Here is a 21,103-nt window from a genome sequence, read left to right on the forward strand (position 1 = left end):
AAATGCCTACATTTCACAGTGGATCTGTTCGTGACCAGCTAGCTTAAAAAAAATGAGTTCCCATAAGTCTTTTATCGTGGAGGGGCACTGGGGCAAAAAAATAATATTTTTAGGGATGCAAAATCTCAAAATAAAGAAAAATGTGGTGGTGGTACTAGTAGGGCTGAAGATCACATGCCATGGACTTCTGCATGAGTGTTCCAGTTGTCTAAGCGAGCGCCACTTTTAACTCTACCAATGTCTTCTTATCAGTTGAATCCTGTGGTGGAGCAGAGAGCCATCGGGTCTCTGCTCCATCACTCTCCATCGTGTAGACCAGAGGCCAACAAGACATCACTATCAGGGAGCAGGCAGCACAGTGATGTCACTGCTTTGTTCCAGGTTGGTATAATCTTTTTGTGGAGGGTGATATAAAGGTGGTACTATTCATTTCAGAAGGGTTCAGGGGACACCATTTTTAAGAGGGTACTAATGGGCAGTAATTCTTTCTTAAGAGAGCACTCTGGGGGCATAATTTGTTTTAAATGGACACTCAAGAGCATTATTAATGAGTCCAGGAGAGCAATACTTGCCTTGCCCTAGGAGTTGGCAACCCACGACTTTAGATCATGACCAGTTATTTTCTCTAAAATGCTGGAGTGTTTCAGAAAATGATACTGTATACTTGGCTGCAAACAAGGACCCAGAATGCCATTCATGCTGCTTGCAGTTTAGGCAAACAACCACTTTAACTCAGGCGAACGAGCCAAGTTTCCAAGTGTAAGATTCTTCAGGACATATCAGCGTTTTTTCTTGAAGCATCTTTTTTGCCACTTCATGGTGATTTCCTGACTGCTTGCTTTGTTTTTTTTGACTGTTGGCGTTTTCATTTCAAACCTTTTTCTATAATTTTTGGGTACATTTTTGGCTGATGTTTTTGCAGTAGTTTTTTCCTCCTTTTAATAATGAAGAAACTGCTAGTGAAAACACTCAGCAAGGCACCAAGGCATCCGTTGAGCCTTCCCATTGACTTATACAGGTGCTTCTTGCAAAATTAAAATATCAAAAAGATAATTTATTTCAGCTCTTCAATACAAAAAGTGAAACTCATATATTATATACAGTGGGGGAAATAAGTATTTGATCCCTTGATTTTGTAAGTTTGCCCACTGACAAAGACATGAACAGTCTATAATTTTAAGGGTAGGTTACTTTTAACATTGAGAGATAGAATATCAAAAATAAAATCCAGAAAAACACATTGTGTAAATTATATACATTTATTTGCATTTTGCAGTGAGAAGTAAGTATTTGATCCCCTACCAACCATTTAGGGTACCGTCACACAGTGCAATTTTCATCGCTACGACGGCACGATTCGTGACGTTCGAGCGATATAGTTACGATATCGCAGTGTCTGACACGCTCCTGCGATCAGGGACCCCGCTGAGAATCGTACGTCGTAGCAGATCGTTTGAAACTTTCTTTCGTCGTCTAGTGTCCCGCTGTGGCGGCATGATCGCATGGTGTAACATATATCGTATACGATGTGCGCATAGTAACCAACGGCTTCTACATCGCACATACGTCATGAAATTATCGCTCCAGCGTCGTACATTGCAAAGTGTGACAGCAGTCTACGACGCTGGAGCGATATTGTTACGATGCTGGAGCGTCACGAATCGTGCCGTCGTAGCGATGAAAATTGCACTGTGTGACGGTAAGAGTTCTGGCTTCTACAGACCAGTTAGATGCTCCTAATCAACTCATTACCTACATTAAAGACAGCTGTCTACTAACTCAATTAATCACTCAGACTCTAACCTCTACAACATGGACAAAACCAAAGAGTTTTATAAGGATGTCAGGGACAAGATCATAGACCTGCACAAAACCATAAGTAAGATGCTGGTTGAGAAGGAGACAACTATTGGTGCAATAGTAACAATATGAAATAAATACAAAATGACTGTCAATCAACATCGAACTGCTGACTTGACAGATGTCCAAAAGGCAGTCATTGACACACTCCACAAGGAAGGTAAGCCAAAAAAGGTCATTGCTAAAGAAGCCAGTTGTTCACAGAGCGCTGTATCCAAGCAAATGAATGGAAAGTTGAATGGAAGGAAAAAGTTGCACAAGCAACTGGGATAACCGCAGCTTTGAAAGCATAGTTAAGAAAAGGCCATTCAAAAATTTGAGGGGGATTCACAAGGAGAGGACTAGTGCTGGAGTCACTGCTTCAAGAGCCTCTACACACACAGACGTCTCCAGGACATGGGTTACAAGTGTTGCATTCCTTGTGTAAAGCCACTCATGACCAAAAGACAATGCACAAAGCATCTTACCTGGGCCAAGGAGAAATAGAACTGGACTGTTGCCCTGTGGTACAAGGTGTTGTTTTCAGATGAAAGTAAATGTTGCATTTCATTTGGAAATCAAGCTCCAGAGTCTGGAGGAAGAGTGGAGAGACAAACAATCCAAGCTGCTTGAAGTCTAGTGTGAAGTTTCCACAATCATTGATGGTTTGGAGAGCCATGACATCTGCTGGTGTAGGTCCACTGTGTTTTATCGAGACCAAAGTCAGCGCAGCCATCTACCAGGAAATTTTAGAGCACTTCATGCTTCCCTCTGCTAACAAGCTTTTTGGAGATGGAAATTTCATTCTCCAGCAGGACTTGGCATCTGTCCGCACTGCCAAAATACCAATACCTGGTTTAAAAACAACAGTATCACTGTGCTTGATTGACCAGCAAACTCGCCTGACCTTAACCCCATAGAGAATCTATGGGATATTGTCAAGAGGAAGATGAGACACACCAGACCCAACAATGCAGATGAGCTGAAGGCCGCTATCAAAGCAACCTGGGCTTCCATAACACCTCAGCAGTGCCACAGACTGATCGCCTCCATGCCACGCCGCATTGATGTAGTAATTGATGCAAAAGGAGCCCTGACCAAGTATTGAGTGCATTTGCTGAACATACATTTCAGTGGGCCAACATTTCAGATTCTAAAATCATTTTTCAAGCTGGTGTGATAAAGTATTCTAATTTACGAGATAGTGACATTTGGGTTTTCATTCGCTGTAAGCCATAATCATCAACATTATCAGAAATAAACACTTGAAGTAGATCACTCTGTTTGTAATGACTCTATATAATATATGCGTTTCACTTTTTGTTTGGAAGAACTGAAATAAATTAACTATTTGATGATATTCTAATTGTTTGAGAAGCACCTGTATATAGTGTTGAGCGATACCTTCCGATATCGGAAAGTATCGGTATCGGATAGGATCGGCCGATATTTAAAAAATATCGGATATCGCCGATACCGATACCCGATCCCAATGCAAGTCAATGGGACCAAAATATCGGAATTAAAATAAACCCTTTCTTGCCTTGCAGGTTCATTCTACATGAAGGAAAACAACTAAGAATAATGTAGGATGTATTGTGGGAGGTGGCGGAGACATTAACCCCTTCATGACCGGGGGATTTTTCATTTTTCTGTGTTCGTTTTTCGCTCCCCTCCTTCCCAGAGCCATAACTTTTTTATTTTTCTGTCAATTTGGCCATGTGAGGGCTTATTTTTTGCGGGACGAGTTGTACTTTTGAACGACATCATTGGTTTTAGCATGTCGTGTACTAGAAAACGGGAAAAAAATTCCAAGTGCGGTGAAATTGCAAAAAAAGTGCAATCACACACTTGTTTTTTGTTTGGCTTTTTTGCTAGGTTCACTAAATGCTAAAAATGACCTGCCATTATGATTCTCCAGGACATTACGAGTTCATAGACACCAAACATGACTAGGTTATTTTTTATCTAAGTGGTGAAAAAAAATTCCAAACTTTGCTAAAAAAAAAAAAAAAAAAAAAAATTGCGCCATTTTCCGATACTCGTAGCGTCTCCATTTTTCATGATCTGGGGTCGGTTGAGGGCTTATTTTTTGCGTGCCGAGATTACATTTTTAATGATAGCATTTCGGTGCAGATACGTTCTTTTTATCGCCCGTTATTGCATTTTAATGCAATGTCGCGGCGACCAAAAAAACGTAATTCTGGCGTTTCGAATTTTTTTCCCGCTACGCTGTTTAGCGATCAGGTTAATACTTTATTTTAATTGATAGATCGGGCGATTCTGAGCGCGGCGATACCAAATATGCGTAGATTTGATATTTTTTTTATTGATTTATTTTGATTGGGGCAAAAGGGGGGTGATTTAAACTTTTATGTTTTTTTTTATTTTTTTCACATTTTTTTAAACTTTTTTTTTAACTTTTGCCATGCTTCAATAGCCTCCATGGGAGGCTAGAAGCAGGCACAGCACGATCGCCTCTGCTACATAGCAGCGATCTGCTGATCGCTGCTATGTAGCAGAAATGGAGGTGTGCTGTGAGCGACGACCACAGGGTGGCGCTCACAGCGACGGGCAATCAGTAACCATAGAGGTCTCAAAGACCTCTATGGTTACAATGGAGACGCATCGCCGACCCCCGATCATGTGACGGGGGTCGGCGATGACGTCATTTCCGGCCGCCCGGCCGGATGCGGTAGTTAAATGCCGCTGTCTGCGTTTGACAGCGGCATTTAACTAGTTAATAGGTGCGGGCAGATCGCGATTCTGCCCGCACCTATTACGGGCACATGTCAGCTGTTCAAAACAGCTGACATGTCCCGGCTTTGGTGCGGGCTCACCGCGGAGCCCTGCATCAAAGCAGGGGAGCCGGCATCGGACGGTATAGTACGTCCGAATCCGGTAAGGGGTTAAAGGCAATGAGGTTTAGCCCAATCAAATAGAATAGCATGTTTTTTTTTTTTTAAGACGTTCGGAGTGAAAAAGATATTGAGTAGGTAATTTTTTTTTTTTAATTTGTCAGATATTGATGTTTCACTATTCCACGCCCTTCCCCTTCTTTTTTCTTCTTTTTTTTTTTTACTTTTCCCACACTTTCATCTTCATCATCATCAGCATCTTTGACATCAACTTCTTCTTCACCTTATTCATCTTCTTCTTCATCTTCTACCTATTTTTTTTTTTTATTACATTCTTCATATTCATTTTATTCAACTATTATTATTCTTCCTATTCTACATATTCTTTTTATTCCACTGTTATTATTCTTCCTATTCTACTTCTTCATCATATTCTCATTTGTGACAGGCATTCCCGTAGTTGTTATCTATAAAAGTTGGAAGATTACACCTTCCGTTCTGCCAGTCACAAAAGTTACATTTGTCCGCGTTCAGTTTGGCCTGCAGCATCAGGCTTTATCCAGGGGCACCACGAGGAGGAACGGACTCACCCCAATACACTGCTTAGTCTTCTTCTGCATATAATTTAGATGATATCTTTTGCTCTGATATTAAGTCTTATGCTTAATGTTCTTCTGCTCTTTGTTCTGCAGCCTCTTGTTCTTCTGCTTCTCGGTCTTCCATGTCGTCGTCTCCAGGATCGTCGTCTCCAGTGTCGTCGTCTCCGCCGTCGTCGTCTCAGCCGTCGTCGTCTCCGCCGTCGTCGTCATCGGGGTGGTCTTCCGGGTCGTCGTCGTCGTCATCGGGGTGGTCTTCCGGGTCGTCGACTTTAGGGTCTTCAACTTGGAAATGTAGCAGAAGGTACAAGAAGGCTGAGAAAATGCCAAGAACCAGCTGATGGAACTGGAACTCGGATGGCTACCCGAAGGTTCAAGAGCCTATGGAACTACCGAGGACCAGCTGACGTTACTGGAACCCGGTTACTAAGCAGGAGGTACCCGTGCTAAAAAGCACTACCAAGGACCGCCTGACGTTGGCGGAACTCGGATACCCAGAAGGAGGCACCTAAGCCAAAGGCTCTGCCCGGAACCAGCTGACGGTACTGGAACCAGGATGGGGAGCAGAAGGTACAAGAGCAAAAGACACTGCCGAGAACCAGCTGACGGTACTGGAACCCGGATGGGTAGCCGAAGGTCCAAGAGCCAATGGAACTACCGAGGACCAGCTGACGTTACTGGAACCCGGTTACTAAGCAGGAGGTACCCGTGCCCGAAAGCACTACCAAGGACCACCTGACGTTGGTGGAACTTGGATACCCAGAAGGAGGCACCTAAGCCAAAGGCTCTGCCCGGAACCAGCTGACAGTACTGGAACCAGGATGGGGAGCAGAAGGTACAAGAGCAAAAGACACTGCCGAGAACCAGCTGACGGTGCTGGAACCAGGTGGTGGACCTGAAGGTCCACAGGAGAGGAGAGAACAGCTAGGCCGCGAGGCAGCCGCAGTTACCGAACCCCAACAGTCCTACAGGGGGAGCTGGGCCTACTGGCGCTACAGAACCAGCCTTGACTACCAGTTCACGCAGCCCACATAGGAAGCTCCTAAACTGGAGGCACCCTGGAGTTGGCTAACCCGACTGCAACACGACGGGGCAAACAAAGGCGTCTCAGCGAGTTTGACACACCCCGGAAACAGCTGACGGTGCTGAAACCAGGTTTGGCACGAGGGAGTACCTGTGACAAAAACACTGCCGAGAACCAGCTGGCGGTGCTGGAACCCAGATGCGTTGCCCCAGTGTGCAAGAGCCAATGGCACGACCGAGGACCAGCTGACGGTGCTGGAACACGGTTACTAAGCTGTAGGTGCCCGCGCTTAAAAGCACTACCAAGGACCGCCTGACGTTGGCGGAACTCGGATACCCAGGAGGAGGCACCTAAGCCAAAGGCTCGGCCCGGAACCAGCTGACGGTGCTGGAACCAGGTGGTGGACCCCAAGGCCCACAGGAGAGGAGAGAACAGCTAGGCCGCGAGGCAGCCGCAGTTACCGAACCCCAACAGTCCTACAGGGGGAGCTGGGCCTACTGGCACTACAGAACCAGCCTTGACTACCAGTTCACGCAGCCCACATAGGAAGCTCCTAAACTGGAGGCACCCTGGAGTTGGCTAACCCGACCGCACCACGACGGGGCAAGCATAGGCGTCTCAGTGAGCTTGACACAACCCGGAAACAGCTGACGGTGCTGAAACCAGGCTTGGCACGAGGGAGTACCTGTGACAAGAACACTGCCGAGAACCAGCTGGCGGTGCTGGAACCCAGATGCGTTGCCTATTAAAGATTGTCTTCCTAGAGCCCCAACTAGCGGTGTTGGAGCTAAGGGTAAGCAGGGGGAGCAGAGTGTAGGCCGAAGCCTGCACTGGAGGCAGCTTTGTGTCTGCGTTGCGTTTGCAGGACACTTTGCCGGCTACACAGTGGGGGAACAGCTGGCGTTGCTGAACCCCACTAACACAATGGCGTGTGTTTTTCTCTGTGCAGCTAGCACTTGCGGTCAAAAACTAGCGATGTTAGAGCCCGTGTTGAAGCAGGAGGAGGAGGAGAGGAGCTGAGTGTAGGCCGAAGCCTATTTGAACCAATTTCAAAGGAAACCTTTAACCCCCCCTCAGGTGTTACAAAGTACAAGAGACACACCTTGTGCAGTATTAATGCTGCACAAGTGAAAGGTTGCTCTATTAATTTGTCTACTTGCACACGCTGAATGAAAGACGTACACAATTTAGCCCATTCTACAGTCAAACTGTAGTGGATGCGTGACTTGGCTTTTTAAGGAGACGCAGCACAGGTGTCCCAAATAACGCCTTGGTGCTTGGCGCAGCTTCCTGAGCGTTGTTATTTGCTGTACAGGAGTCTGCGCTCTTGTGTTATCCCTTGGCAATGCCCTGTTAGAGCTGCCCGTCTTATGACCTCATTTCATGTTGGCCGGTGCGGTTAACGATGGCCATAAATCCCAGACCCACAGTGCCTTTTCATAAAGTCACACTGCGGTGCTGTGATTCGTGGCCTTGAGCAGTAAATATTTTGGCCGCTCACACACGTCCTTACACCTGCTTCAGACTGGGCGGCCTCTGCTGATCTCTTCTCGCATGCCGCGGCCATGAGGCTGCACAGTCTGAAGAAGGCGGAAGGAGATGAGTTAAGACAGGTGAAGATATGCACTGCTCGTGCCCATCAATCACACCCTCGCAGTCAAAATAAGACAACGAGGAGCATTGTTTCAGGCAGGGCGGACGCACAGGCGCAACAAGCCAACCAATGATGTCAGAAGACGGGAAGCGCTACCAAGGGGGGTGCTGCGTATCATTAGAAAGGAAAGTCACACCTCAGGGACAGTGGAATGGTCTCAATGAGACACATTTTGTACGTTTTGAGTTCCACGTGGGCAAGGACAAAAAGGTCAGCCACCTTGTACAAATGCAGCAGTACTGCTGTACAAGGTGGCTGTTATACATAGAAACACCTGGGGGTGGGGGGCAGGCTCCCTTCAATTTCAGTTCATGTGCCTGCGTGGCGTTTGCAGGACACGTTGCCAGCTACACAGCAGGGGAACAGCTGGCGGTGCTGAACCCCACTAACACATTGGCTGGTGTTTTTCTCTGTGCAGCTAGCATGTCCGGGCAGAAACTGGCATTGTTTGAGCCCAGGGTCAGCAGGAGGAGGAGAGGAGCAAAGTGTAGGCCGAAGCCTGCACTGGTGGCAGCTTTTGTTCAGTTGTGCCAGCGTGGCTTGTGCTGGACACGATGCCGACTACACAGCAGGGGAACAGCTGGCGGTGCTGAACCCCACTAACACATTGGCTGGTGTTTTTCTCTGTGCAGCTAGCATGTCCGGGCAGAAACTGGCGTTGTTTGAGCCCAGGGTCAGCAGGAGGAGGAGAGGAGCAAAGTGTAGGCCGAAGCCTGCACTGGTGGCAGCTTTTGTTCTGTTGTGCCAGCGTAGCTTGTGCTGGACACGTTGCCGACTACACAGCAGGGGAACAGCTGGCGTTGCTGAACCCCACTAACACATTGACTGGTGTTTTTCTCTGTGCAGCTAGCAGTTCCGGGCAAAAACTAGCGGTGTTTGAGCCCAGGGTCAGCAGGAGGAGTAGAGGAGCCGAGTGTAGGCAGAAGCCTAGTTGAACCAATTTCAAAGGTTACCTTTAACCCCCCCCTCAGGTGTTGCAAGGTACAAGAGCCACACCTTGAACAGCATTAATGATGCACAAGTCAAAGGTTGCTCTATTTAATTTTGCTCCTTGCACACGCTGAATTAAACACGTACACTATTTAGCCCATTATACTGTCAAACAGTAGTGGAGGCGTGACTACTAATCTTTTTAAGGAGACGCAGCACAGGTGTACAAATTTACACCTAGGTGCTGTGCGCAGATTCCTTACCGTTGTTATTTGCAGTACAGGAAACTGCTCTCTTGTGTTATCCCTTGGCAATACCCTGTTAGTGCAGGCCGTCTCATGACCTCATTTCATGTTGGCCGTTGCGGTTAACGATGGCCATAAATCCCAGACCCACAGTGGCTTTTCCTAAAGTCACACTGCGGTGCTGGGATTCGTGGCCTTGTGCAGTAAATATGTTCGCCGCTCACACATGTCCTTACACCTGCTTCAGACTGGGCGGCCTCAGCTGATCCCTTATCGCATGCCGCGGCCATGAGGCCGCACAGTCAGAAGAAGGCGGAAGGAGGGGAGTGAAGACAGGGGAACATATGCACTGCTCGTGCCCATCAATCACACCCTCGCAGTCAAAATATATGAGACAACGGGGGGCGTTGTGTTGGGCAGGGGGGACGCACAGGCACAGCCAGCCAACCAATGATGTCAGGAGACGGGCAGCGCTAACAATGGGGGTGCTGCGTGTCATTAAAAAGGAAAGTCACACCTCAGGGACATTGTAATGGTCTGTAATGAGACACATTTTGTACTTGTTGAGTTCCACGTGTGCAAGGAGAAAAAGTCAGCCACCTTGTACAAATGCAGCAGTACTGCTGTACAAGGTAGCTGTTATACATAGAAACACCTGGGGGCGTGGGGGGCAGGCTCCCTTCAATTTCAGTTCATGTGCCTGCGTGGCGTTTGCAGGACACGTTGCCAGCTACACAGCAGGGGAACAGCTGGCGGTGCTGAACCCCACTAACACATTGGCTGGTGTTTTTCTCTGTGCAGCTAGCATGTCCGGGCAGAAACTGGCGTTGTTTGAGCCCAGGGTCAGCAGGAGGAGGAGAGGAGCAAAGTGTAGGCCGAAGCCTGCACTGGTGGCAGCTTTTGGTCAGTTGTGCCAGCGTGGCTTGTGCTGGACACGATGCCGACTACACAGCAGGGGAACAGCTGGCGGTGCTGAACCCCACTAACACATTGGCTGGTGTTTTTCTCTGTGCAGCTAGCATGTCCAGGCAGAAACTGGCACTGTTTGAGCCCAGGGTCAGCAGGAGGAGGAGAGGAGCAAAGTGTAGGCCGAAGCATGCACTGGTGGCAGCTTTTGGTCAGTTGTGCCAGCGTGGCTTGAGCTGGACACGATGCCGACTACACAGCAGGGGAACAGCTGGCGGTGCTGAACCCCACTAACACATTGGCTGGTGTTTTTCTCTGTGCAGCTAGCATGTCCGGGCAGAAACTGGCGTTGTTTGAGCCCAGGGTCAGCAGGAGGAGGAGAGGAGCAGAGTGTAGGCCGAAGCCTAGTTGAACCAATTTCAAAGGTTACCTTTAACCCCCCCCTCAGGTGTTGCAAGGTACAAGAGCCACACCTTGAACAGCATTAATGATGCACAAGTCAAAGGTTGCTCTATTTAATTTTGCTCCTTGCACACGCTGAATAAAACACGTACACTATTTAGCCCATTATACTGTCAAACAGTAGTGGAGGCGTGACTACTAGTCTTTTTAAGGAGATGCAGCACAGGTGTCAAAATTTACACCTAGCTGCTGTGCGCAGATTCCTGAGCGTTGTTATTTGCTGTACAGGAGTCTGCGCTATTGGGATCCCTTGGCCATGCGCTGTGAGCGCTTCCTGTCTTCTGACCTCATTTAATGTCGGCCGTTACGGTTAGCGATGGACATGAATCCCAGACCCACAGTGTGTTTTCAAAAAATCACACTGCGTGGCTGGGATTCGTGGCCTTGTTCAGTAAATATGTTTGACGCTCACACATGTCCTTACACCTGCTTCAGACTGGGCGGCCTCATCTGATCCCTTATCGCCTGCCGCGGCCATGAGGACACCCAGTCTGAAGAAAGCGGAAGGAGATGAGTGAACACAGGCAAACATATGCACTGCACATGCCCATCAATCACACCCTCGCTGTTCAAAAAAATAAGACACCGAGGGGCGTTGTTTCGAGCAGGGCAGACGCACAGGTGCAGCCATCTAACCAATGATGTCAAAAGACGGGCAGCGCTAACAAGGGTGGTACTGCGTATCATTAGAAAGGAAAGTCACACCTCAGGGACAGTGGAATGGTCTCAATGAGACACATTTTGTACGTGTTGAGTTCCACGTGGGCAAGGAGAAAAAGTCAGCCACCTTGTACAAATGCAGCAGTACTGCTGTACAAGGTGGCTGTTTTACATAGAAACACCTGGGGGTGGGGGGCAGGCTCCCTTCAATTTCAGTTCATGTGCCTGCGTGGCGTTTGCAGGACACGTTGCCAGCTACACAGCAGGGGAACAGCTGGCGGTGCTGAACCCCACTAACACATTGGCTGGTGTTTTTCTCTGTGCAGCTCGCATGTCCGGGCAAAAACTGGCAGTGTTAGAGCCCAGGGTCAGCAGGAGGAGGAGAGGAGCAATGTGTAGGCCGAAGCCTGCACTGGTGGCAGCTTTTGGTCAGTTGTGCCAGCGTGGCTTGTGCTGGACACGATGCTGGCTACACAGCGGGGGAACAGCTGGCGGTGCTGAACCCCACTAACACATTGGCTGGTGTTTTTCTCTGTGCAGCTAGCACTTCCGGGCAGAAACTGGCGGTGTTTGAGCCCAGGGTCAGCAGGAGGAGGAGAGGAGCAGAGTGTAGGCCGAAGCCTGCACTGGTGGCAGCTTTTGGTCAGTTGTGCCAGCGTGGCTTGTGCTGGACACGATGCCGACTACACAGCAGGGGAACAGCTGGCGGTGCTGAACCTCACTAACACATTGACTGGTGTTTTTCTCTGTGCAGCTAGCAGTTCCGGGCAAAAACTAGCGGTGTTTGAGCCCAGGGTCAGCAGGAGAGGAGCAGAGTGTAGGCCGAAGCCTAGATGAACCAATTTCAAAGGTTACCTTTAACCCCCCTCAGGTGTTGCAAGGTACAAGAGCCACACCTTGTGCAGCATTAATGCTGCACAAGTAAAAGGTTGCTCTATTTGTTTTGCTCCTTGCACACGCTGACTAAAACACGTACACTATTTAGCCCATTATACTGTCAAACAGTTGTGGAGGCGTGACTTGTCTTTTTAAGGAGACGCAGCACAGGTGTCAAAATTTGCACCTAGGTACTGGGCGCAGATTCCTGAGCGTTGTTATTTGCTGTACAGGAGTCTGCGCTATTGTGATCCCTTGGCCATGCGCTGTGAGCGCTTCCTGTCTTCTGACCTCATTTCATTTCGGCCGTTGCGGTTAGCGATGGACATGAATCCCAGACCCACAGTGTGTTTTCAAAAAATCACACTGCGTGGCTGGGATTCGTGGCCTTGTGCAGTAAATAGGTTTGCCGCTTACACATGTCCTTACACCTGCTCCAGACTGGGCGGCCTCAGCTGATCCCTTATCGCCTACCACGGCCAGGAGGCCGCACAGTCTGAAGAAGGCGGAAGGAGATGAGTTAAGACAGGCGAACATATGCACTGCTCGTGCCCATAAACCATACCCTCGCTGACAAAATAAATATGACAACGAGGGGCGTTGTTTCTAGCAGGGCGGATGCACAGGCGCAGCCAGCTAACCATGATGACAAAAGACGGGAAATGCTACCAAGGGGGGTGCTGCGTATCATTAGAAAGGAAAGTCACACCTCAGGGACAGTGGAATGGTCTCAATGAGACACATTTTGTACGTGTTGAGTTCCACGTGGGCAAGGAGAAAAAGTCAGCCACCTTGTACAAATGCAGCAGTACTGCTGTACTAGGTGGCTGTTATACATAGACACACCTGGGGGGGTGGGGCCAGGTTCCCTTTAATTTCAGTTCATGTGCCTGCGTGGCGTTTGCAGGTCACGTTGCCGGCTACACAGCAGGGGAACAGCTGGCGTTGCTGATCCCCACTAACACATTGGCTGGTGTTTTTCTCTGTGCAGCTAGCACTTCCGGGCAAAAACTAGCGGTGTTTGAGCCCAGGGTCAGCAGGAGGAGGAGAGGAGCAGAGTGTAGGCCAAAGCCTGCACTGGTGGCAGCTTTTGTTCTGTTGTGCCAGCGTGGCTTGTGCTGGACACGTTGCCGACTACACAGCAGGGGAACAGCTGGCGGTGCTGAACCCCACTGACACATCACCTAGTGTTTTTTCTGTGTAGACAACACTTCCAGGTGGCAACTGACAGTGTTGAAACCCAGAGAATCAAAGAGGAGCAGAGTGTAGGCCGAAGCCTGCAGTGGAGCAAGTTGAAAGGGAACCTTTAACCTCCCCCCCCCCAGGCATTTGTTGCTGAAAGAGCCATCTTGTACAGCAGTAATACTGCACATGGAAAATGGTGGCTCCGAAAATTATGCTCCTTGCAAACGCTGAAGTACACACTCATATAATGTGTCCCCTCACACCGTCAAACCATCCCGGAAGTGGGACTTTCCTTTGTAATGTGACACAGCACAGCCGTCATTCCAACCCCCTTGGTGCCGGGCGCCACCTCCTCAACGTTGTTTGGTTCTGTCACGGAGCCCGCGCTGTAATGTTATCCCTTGGCCATGCACAGTTAGCGGTGCCCGTCTTCTGACATCATGTAGGTGTCAGGCTGGCAGTGCCTGTGCGTCCAAGCTGCCCGAGATCCAACCTTGCAGTGTCATCTAATGTAGTCCCACTGCGGGCCAGGGATCCATGGGCATGCGCAGTGCATATCATCGCCTCTCACTCACCTCCTTCCTGCTTCTTCAGACTGTGCGGCGTCACGGCCGTGGCATGCTATTAGGGATCAGCTGACGCCGCCTAGTCTGAAGAAGCGTGAAGAAGGGGAGTGAGAGGCTAGTATATGCACTGCGCATGGCCATGGATACCAGGCCCACTGTGGGATCACATTAGACGACACTGCGAGGTGTGATTTCGGGCAGCGTGGACGCACAGGCGCAGCCAGGACGACAACAAATGATGTCAGAGGACGGGCAGCGCAAACTGTGCATGGCCAAGGGATAACATAACAGCGCAGGGTCCATGACGGAATCAAACAACGCTAAGGAGGCAGCGCACGGTGCCAAGGGGGTAGCAATGACGGCTGTGCTGCGTCACATTACAAAGGAAAGTCCCACCTCCGGGACGGTTGGACGGTGTGAGGGGACACATTACATGAGTGCGTAGTTCAGCGTTTGCAAGGAGCATAATTTCAAGAGCGACCTTTCCCTTGTGCAGTATTAGTGCTGCACATGGTGGCTCTTTCAGTAACAAACGCCTAGGGGGGGGGGGACAGGTCCCCTTACATTTTAGTTGTGCCAGCGTGGCGGTCGCATGACATGTTGCCGGATACACAGCTGGGGATCAGCTGACGTTACTGAACCCCAATAACAGAGGAGCGACTGTTGACTGTGCACACAGCACTTCCAGGCACCAACTGGCGGTGTTAGAGCCCAGGGACAGCAGGAGGAGCAGATTGGAGGTATTGCCGCACACACAGCTGGGGATCAGCTGACGTTACTGAACCCCAATAACAGAGGAGCGACTGTTGACTGTGCACACAGCACTTCCAGGCACCAACTGGCGGTGTTAGAGCCCAGGGACAGCAGGAGGAGCAGATTGGAGGTATTGCCGCACACACAGCTGGGGATCAGCTGACGTTACTGAACCCCAATAACAGAGGAGCGACTGTTGACTGTGCACACAGCACTTCCAGGCACCAACTGGCGGTGTTAGAGCCCAGGGACAGCAGGAGGAGCAGATTGGAGGTATTGCCGCACACACAGCTGGGGATCAGCTGACGTTACTGAACCCCAATAACAGAGGAGCGACTGTTGACTGTGCACACAGCACTTCCAGGCACCAACTGGCGGTGTTAGAGCCCAGGGACAGCAGGAGGAGCAGAGGAACAGAGTGTAGGCCGAAGCCTGATTGGAGCAAGTTGAAAGGAAACCTTTAACCCCCCCCAAGACGTTTGTAGCTGAAAGAGCCATCTTGTGCAGCACTAAGGATGCAAAAGGAAAAGGTTGCTCTTTTAATTATGCTCCTTGCAAACACCGAAGTAAACACTAAAAATGTGTCCCTTTATACCGTTAAACCGTTCCGGAGGTGCGAATTTCCTTCGTAATGGGACACAGCACAGCTGTCATTCCTATCCCCTTGATGCCGTGCGCTGCCTCCTCAGCGTTGTTTTAAGCTGTCACGGAGCCTGCGCTGTTCTGTTAGCCCTTGGCCATGCCCAATTAGCGCTGCCTGTCTTCTGACATAATTTGGTGTCAGGCTGTCAGTGCCTGTGCGTCCACGCTGCTCCAGATCCCACCTCGCAGTCTCGTCTAACGTAATCCCACTGCGGGCCTTGGAACCATGGGCATGCACAGTGCATAACCTCGACTCTCACTCCCCTCCTTCCCTCTTCTTCAGACTGTGCGGTGTCACGGCCGTGGCATGCTAGGGATCAGCTGACAGCGCACAGTCTAAAGAAGGCGGAGGGAAATGAGCGAGAGCCCGAGGGGAAGATATGCACTGCGCATGCCCATGGATCCCAGGCCCGCAGTGTGACTCAATCAGAAGACACTGCGAGGCGGGATCTCGGGCAGCGCGGCCGCACAGGCGCAGCCAGCCTGACACCAAATTATGTCAGAAGACAGGCAGCGCAAATAGGGCATGCCCAAGGGATAACAGAACAGCGCAGGCTCCGTGACAGCTTAAAACAACGCTGAGGAGGCAGCGCATGGCACCAAGGGGGTAGGAATGACGGCTGTGCTGCGTCACATTACGAAGGAAAGTCCCAGCTCCGGGACGGTATAACGGTATCAGTGAACACATTTTATAAGTGTTAAGTTCTGCGTGTGCAAAGAGCTAAAAAAAAAGAGCTACCTTTTCCTTGTGCAGCATTACTGCTGCACAAGATGGCTCTTTCAGTAACAAACGACGGGGGGGGGGGGGGGGACAGGTTCCCTTACATTTAGGTTGTTGTGCCAGCGTGGCGGTCGCAGGACACATTGCCGGCTACACAGCTGGGGATCAGCTGACGTTACTGAAACCCAATAACACTGGGTCGTATGTTTTTACTGTGCAGCCTGCACTTCTGAGCCGCAACTGGCGGTGTTGGAGCCCAGGAATAGCAGTTCAGGTGGTAGAAAGATGAACACAGCAGGAGACCTGGATGACACCCAATTACTTAATCAGGCAGAGGAGTGGCAAATTCCTGCGAGATCCAGGCCTGGTTCATTTTCAGGAAAGTAAGCCGGTCAACGTTATCGGAGGATAGTCGCATGCAACGGTCTGTTAGTACACCACCTGCGGCACTAAAGACACGTTCCGATAAGACACTAGCCGCAGGGCAAGCCAGCACCTCCAATGCATACTGGCTTAGCTCTGGCCATGTATCCAGCTTAGAGACCCAAAACTTGAACGGGGAAGAGCCGTCTGGGAGTACAGTAAGAGGGCAAGCCATGTAGTCTGTCACCATCTGACGGAACCGTTGCCTCCTGCTGACTGGAGCCGCCGGTGATGGTGTAGACATTTGGGGCGAGCACACAAAAGTGTGCCAGAGTTGTGCCATACTGGGCTTGCCTTGGGCAGAGGCACTGCTTCTGCTCCCTCTTTGGGCAGAGCCTCCCCCACTGCCTCGACGCACTGAGCTGCTTTGTAAAGCACTAGCAGCACTCCTCTCAGTTGGACAGGAGAAGATGATGGAATTCACCAGTGTGTCGTGGTACTCCCGCAATTTACGCTCCCGGGTCAACGCAGGGATGAGGTTTTGGACGTTGTCCCGGTAGCGAGGATCGAGGAGGGTGAACACCCAATAATCAGGCATGTTGAGAATGTGGTCGATGCGGCGGTCGTTTCTCAGGCACTGCAGCATGAAATCCACCATGTGCTGCAGAGTGCCAACTGGCCCAGAAACGCTGTCCCCTGCTTGAGACATGATCTCTGCCCGCTCGTCATCACCCCACCCTCGCTGTACACACTGACCACTGGACAATTGTGTCGCTCCCTCCTCTGGACGGAGCTCTTCCTCCTCCATTGACTCCTCCTCTTCCTCCTCACAAATTGGCCCCTGCGTACCCCTTTGTGAGGAACCACGTGGCGCTGACTCTCCAGAAGCTGATGGAAAAGGTGACTCCTCATCCTCCACCTCTTCCACCACATCATCCCTTAACCCTTGCAAAGTTTGCTGAAGCAGGCAGATAAGGGGGACAGTCATGCTGACTAGTGCATCATCTGCACTTGCCATCCGCGTGGAATAATCAAAAGGACGCAAAACCTGGCAGACGTCCTTCATAGTGGCCCACTCTGTGGTTGTGAAGTCTGATCGGCGCTGACTGCGACTTCTTTGCGCCTGATGCAGCTGGTACTCCATAACTGCTTGCTGCTGCTCACACAACCGCTCCAACATATGTAACGTGGAATTCCACCGGGTAGGTAGGTCACATATGATGCGGTGTTCCGGAAGGCGGAATCGGCGCTGCAGAGCAGCAATGCGGGATCTGGCCAAGCTGGAACGCCGCAAGTGAGCACACTCTAGGCGGACCTTGTGCAGCAGGGCATCAAGATCCGGATAGTCCCTCAGAAAACTCTGCACAACCAAATTGAGCACATGTGCCAGACATGGGATGTGAGTGAGGTTGCCAAGGGCCAAAGCTGCCACCAGATTTCGGCCATTGTCACACACTACCATGCCTGGCTGGAGATTCGCTGGCAGTAACCACACATCGCTCTCCTGCTTGATGGCATTCCAGAGCTCCTGCGCTGTGTGGCTTCGATGCCCCAATGAAACTAGTTTCAAGATGGCCTGCTGACGTTTGGCCACGGCTGTGCTCATGTCGGTCATAGGTAAACGTTCACGGGTCCATGTGGAGGTGGACTGTGACGGATCCTGCAGAGAGGAATCAGAGGAACTGGTGTAAGAGGAGGAGTCGATGCGTACAGACTGGATTCCTGCAATCCTTGGAGTGGGCAGGACACGTCCTGCGCCACTCGCACGATCTGTACCTGGCTCAACAACATTAACCCAATGGGCAGTGAGGGAAACATATCGCCCCTGTCCATGCTGACTGGTCCACGCATCGGTGGTGAGGTGGACCTTGCTACTGACGGCGTTCAGTAGCGCATGTTTTATGTTTGCCTCAACATGCCTGTGCAGGGCAGGGACAGCCTGCCTGCTGAAGTAAAAGCGGCTGGGCACCTTGTACTGTGGGACTGCCAATGCCATCAAGTCACGGAAGCTGTCAGTCTCCACCAGCCTGAACGAGAGCATTTCCAGGGACAACAGTTTGGCAATGCCTGCATTCAGAGCCTGTGCTCGGGGGTGGTTGGCCGAGAATGCCCGCCTTTTCTCCCATGCCTGGACTACCGATGGCTGTAGAGTAGACTGGGAGTGTGAGGATGACTGGGAAGGTGGTGCTGTGGGTGGAATTACACTAGGTCTCTGGACAACAGTGGAGGAAGAGGCAACACGAGATGAAGAGGTGGTAGCTGCCGCTGTTGGTTGGCCTACGTCTTCACTGTGTTTCTGTAACTCCACCGCGTGCCTGTTCCGCACATGTTTCCACATATTTGTGGTATTGAGGTTGCTGACACTTTTACCTCTTTTTACTTTCTGATGACACAGCTTGCATTTGACAAAACAAATGTCATCTGCAACTGTGTCAAAAAAGGACCAGGCACTGCAAGTCTTGGGAGCGCCCTTTTTGGCTTTGGAAAGAGACAGGCTCCTAACGGGTGCCAAAGTGGAGGCTACAGGCTCCGCAGTCTTCCCCCTCCCTCTCCCTCTTTGGCCCGTAAGGGGAAGCTCTTCCTCAGAGCTGCTCCCACCACCTTCCTGTTCCTCACGCCACGATGGGTCAAGGACCTCATCATCTCCACTACCCTCTGCCACCAACTGCTCCTCCTGGGTAGTCTCGGCAGCACAGTACGCATCAGAAAGCGGCACCTGAGTTTCATCATCAGATGCGTACTGCGCTGTGGTCACCGGAGGCACTGGCCCACCTGCCTCTTCAGAGTCAGAGAGATAAAGCTTTTGGGCATCACTGCACACTGCCTCTTCTTCCATTTCTCCAATGCTGCTTGGCTGGCCCCCTGTTTCCAAGCCAAGAGATTCAGAGAACAGAAGTAGAGACGGCTCCTGTCCTGGGCTCTCTGACTGCCTGGCCAATTTGGCAGGTGGTGAAGAGACAGATGGCTGATCTCCAGTGCTCTGTGCCTGAGAGGATGTGGCACTAACTGAAGTCGATGCCGAGGCGTTAGCTGCCATCCACCCGACAACGGCTTCAATTTGGTCTTCACGTAGCAGCGGTGCACGGCGCTCTCCGACAAAGCTGCGCATGAAGGACTGTTCCCTGCTGAAACTGAGTGACGACGAGTCACCGGCGCCCGCAGCAGGCACAGAATCACCACGTCCTCTCCCTGCTCCTCTCCCTGCTCCGCGCCCACGCCCACGTGCCTTACTCCCTGCCCTCTTCATCTTGGTTGACAGATAAAGATAAGCAGAAAAGTACTAAGGCCTTAGTGTGCTTATTCCTGAAATGCTCCTCCTAACAGGTGTAAGAAACACTAATGTTGTAAATTGTGGACTAAACTTTATTATTTTTCAAATGTGGCCTACACAAGTGTTAAGTTGTGTTTGGTGAACTTAACTTTTTTTTTGGTGCAGATCGGGCTACAGAGCTAGTTTAAATCACACGGAGACCGTGTAGACAGCCGTAAACGGCGCTGCAAGGCCAAAAAACCCTCCTCTCGGTTATCCTGTATAGTGTTTTTCCACTATTTAGCTGGATACGAGTGGAAAGACACTAATAGGAATTTTTTTTTTCAAATTTTAAACTGGCTGCACTATTTGAAAAAAAGGAAATTGTTTTTCAAGGTATGAGGCAGTAACGCACCCTGAGCTGAATCCAACCGGCTATGGCTGCACACAGACTACAGGGCGAGCTGCGCTCACACAGAGACCGTGCAGACAGCCGTAAACGGCGCTGCAAGGCCAACAAACCCTCCTCTAGGTTATCCTATATAGTGTTTTTCCACTATTTAGCTGGATACGAGTGGAAAGACACTAATAGGAATTTTTTTTTTTCAAATTTTAACCCCTTTCTGCCATTAGACGTACTATTGCGTCCATGTGGGGTGGGCTTTACTTCCCAAGGACGCAATAGTACGTCATATGCGATCGGCAGCGCTCACGGGGGGAGCGCCGCCGATCGCGGCCGGGTGTCAGCTGTTTATCGCAGCTGACATCCGGCACTATGTGCCAGGAGCGGTCACGGACCGCCCCCGGCACATTAACCCCCGGCACACCGCGATCAAAGATGATCGCGATGTGCCGGCGGTACAGGGAAGCACCGCGCAGGGAGGGGGCTCCCTGCGGGCTTCCCTGAGCCCCCCGCAGCAACGCGATGTGATCGCGTTGCTGCGAGGGTCTCACCTCCCTCCCTGCTCCCTCCAGCCCCGGATCCAAGATGGCCGCGGATCCGGGTCCTGCAGGGAGGGAGGTGGCTTCACAGAGCCTGCTCAGAGCAGGCACTGTGAAGGCTGCAGCGCTGCATGTCAGATCAGTGATCTGACAGAGTGCTGTGCAAACTGTCAGATCACTGATCTGTGATGTCCCCCCCTGGGACAAAGTAAAAAAGTAAAAAAAAAAAATTTCAAATGTGTAAAAAAAAATAAAAAAAAATATTCCAAAATAATGAAAAAAAAAATAAAAATATTATTCCCATAAATACATTTCTTTATCTAAATAAAAAAAAAAAAAAAATAAAAGTACACATATTTAGTATCGCCGCGTCCGTAACGGCCCGACCTATAAAACTGGCCCACTAGTTAACCCCTTCAGTATACACCGTAAGAAAAAAAAAAAAAAAACGAGGCAAAAAACAACGCTTTATTATCATACCGCCGAACAAAAAGTGGAATAACACGCGATCAAAAAGACAGATATAACTAACCATGGTACCGCTGAAAACGTCATCTTGTCCCGCAAAAAACGAGCCGCCATACAGCATCATCAGCAAAAAAATAAAAAAGTTATAGTCCTCAGAATAAAG

This window comes from Ranitomeya imitator, chromosome 1 (genome assembly GCF_032444005.1).
Source record: "Ranitomeya imitator isolate aRanImi1 chromosome 1, aRanImi1.pri, whole genome shotgun sequence".
Classification (NCBI taxonomy): domain Eukaryota; kingdom Metazoa; phylum Chordata; class Amphibia; order Anura; family Dendrobatidae; genus Ranitomeya; species Ranitomeya imitator.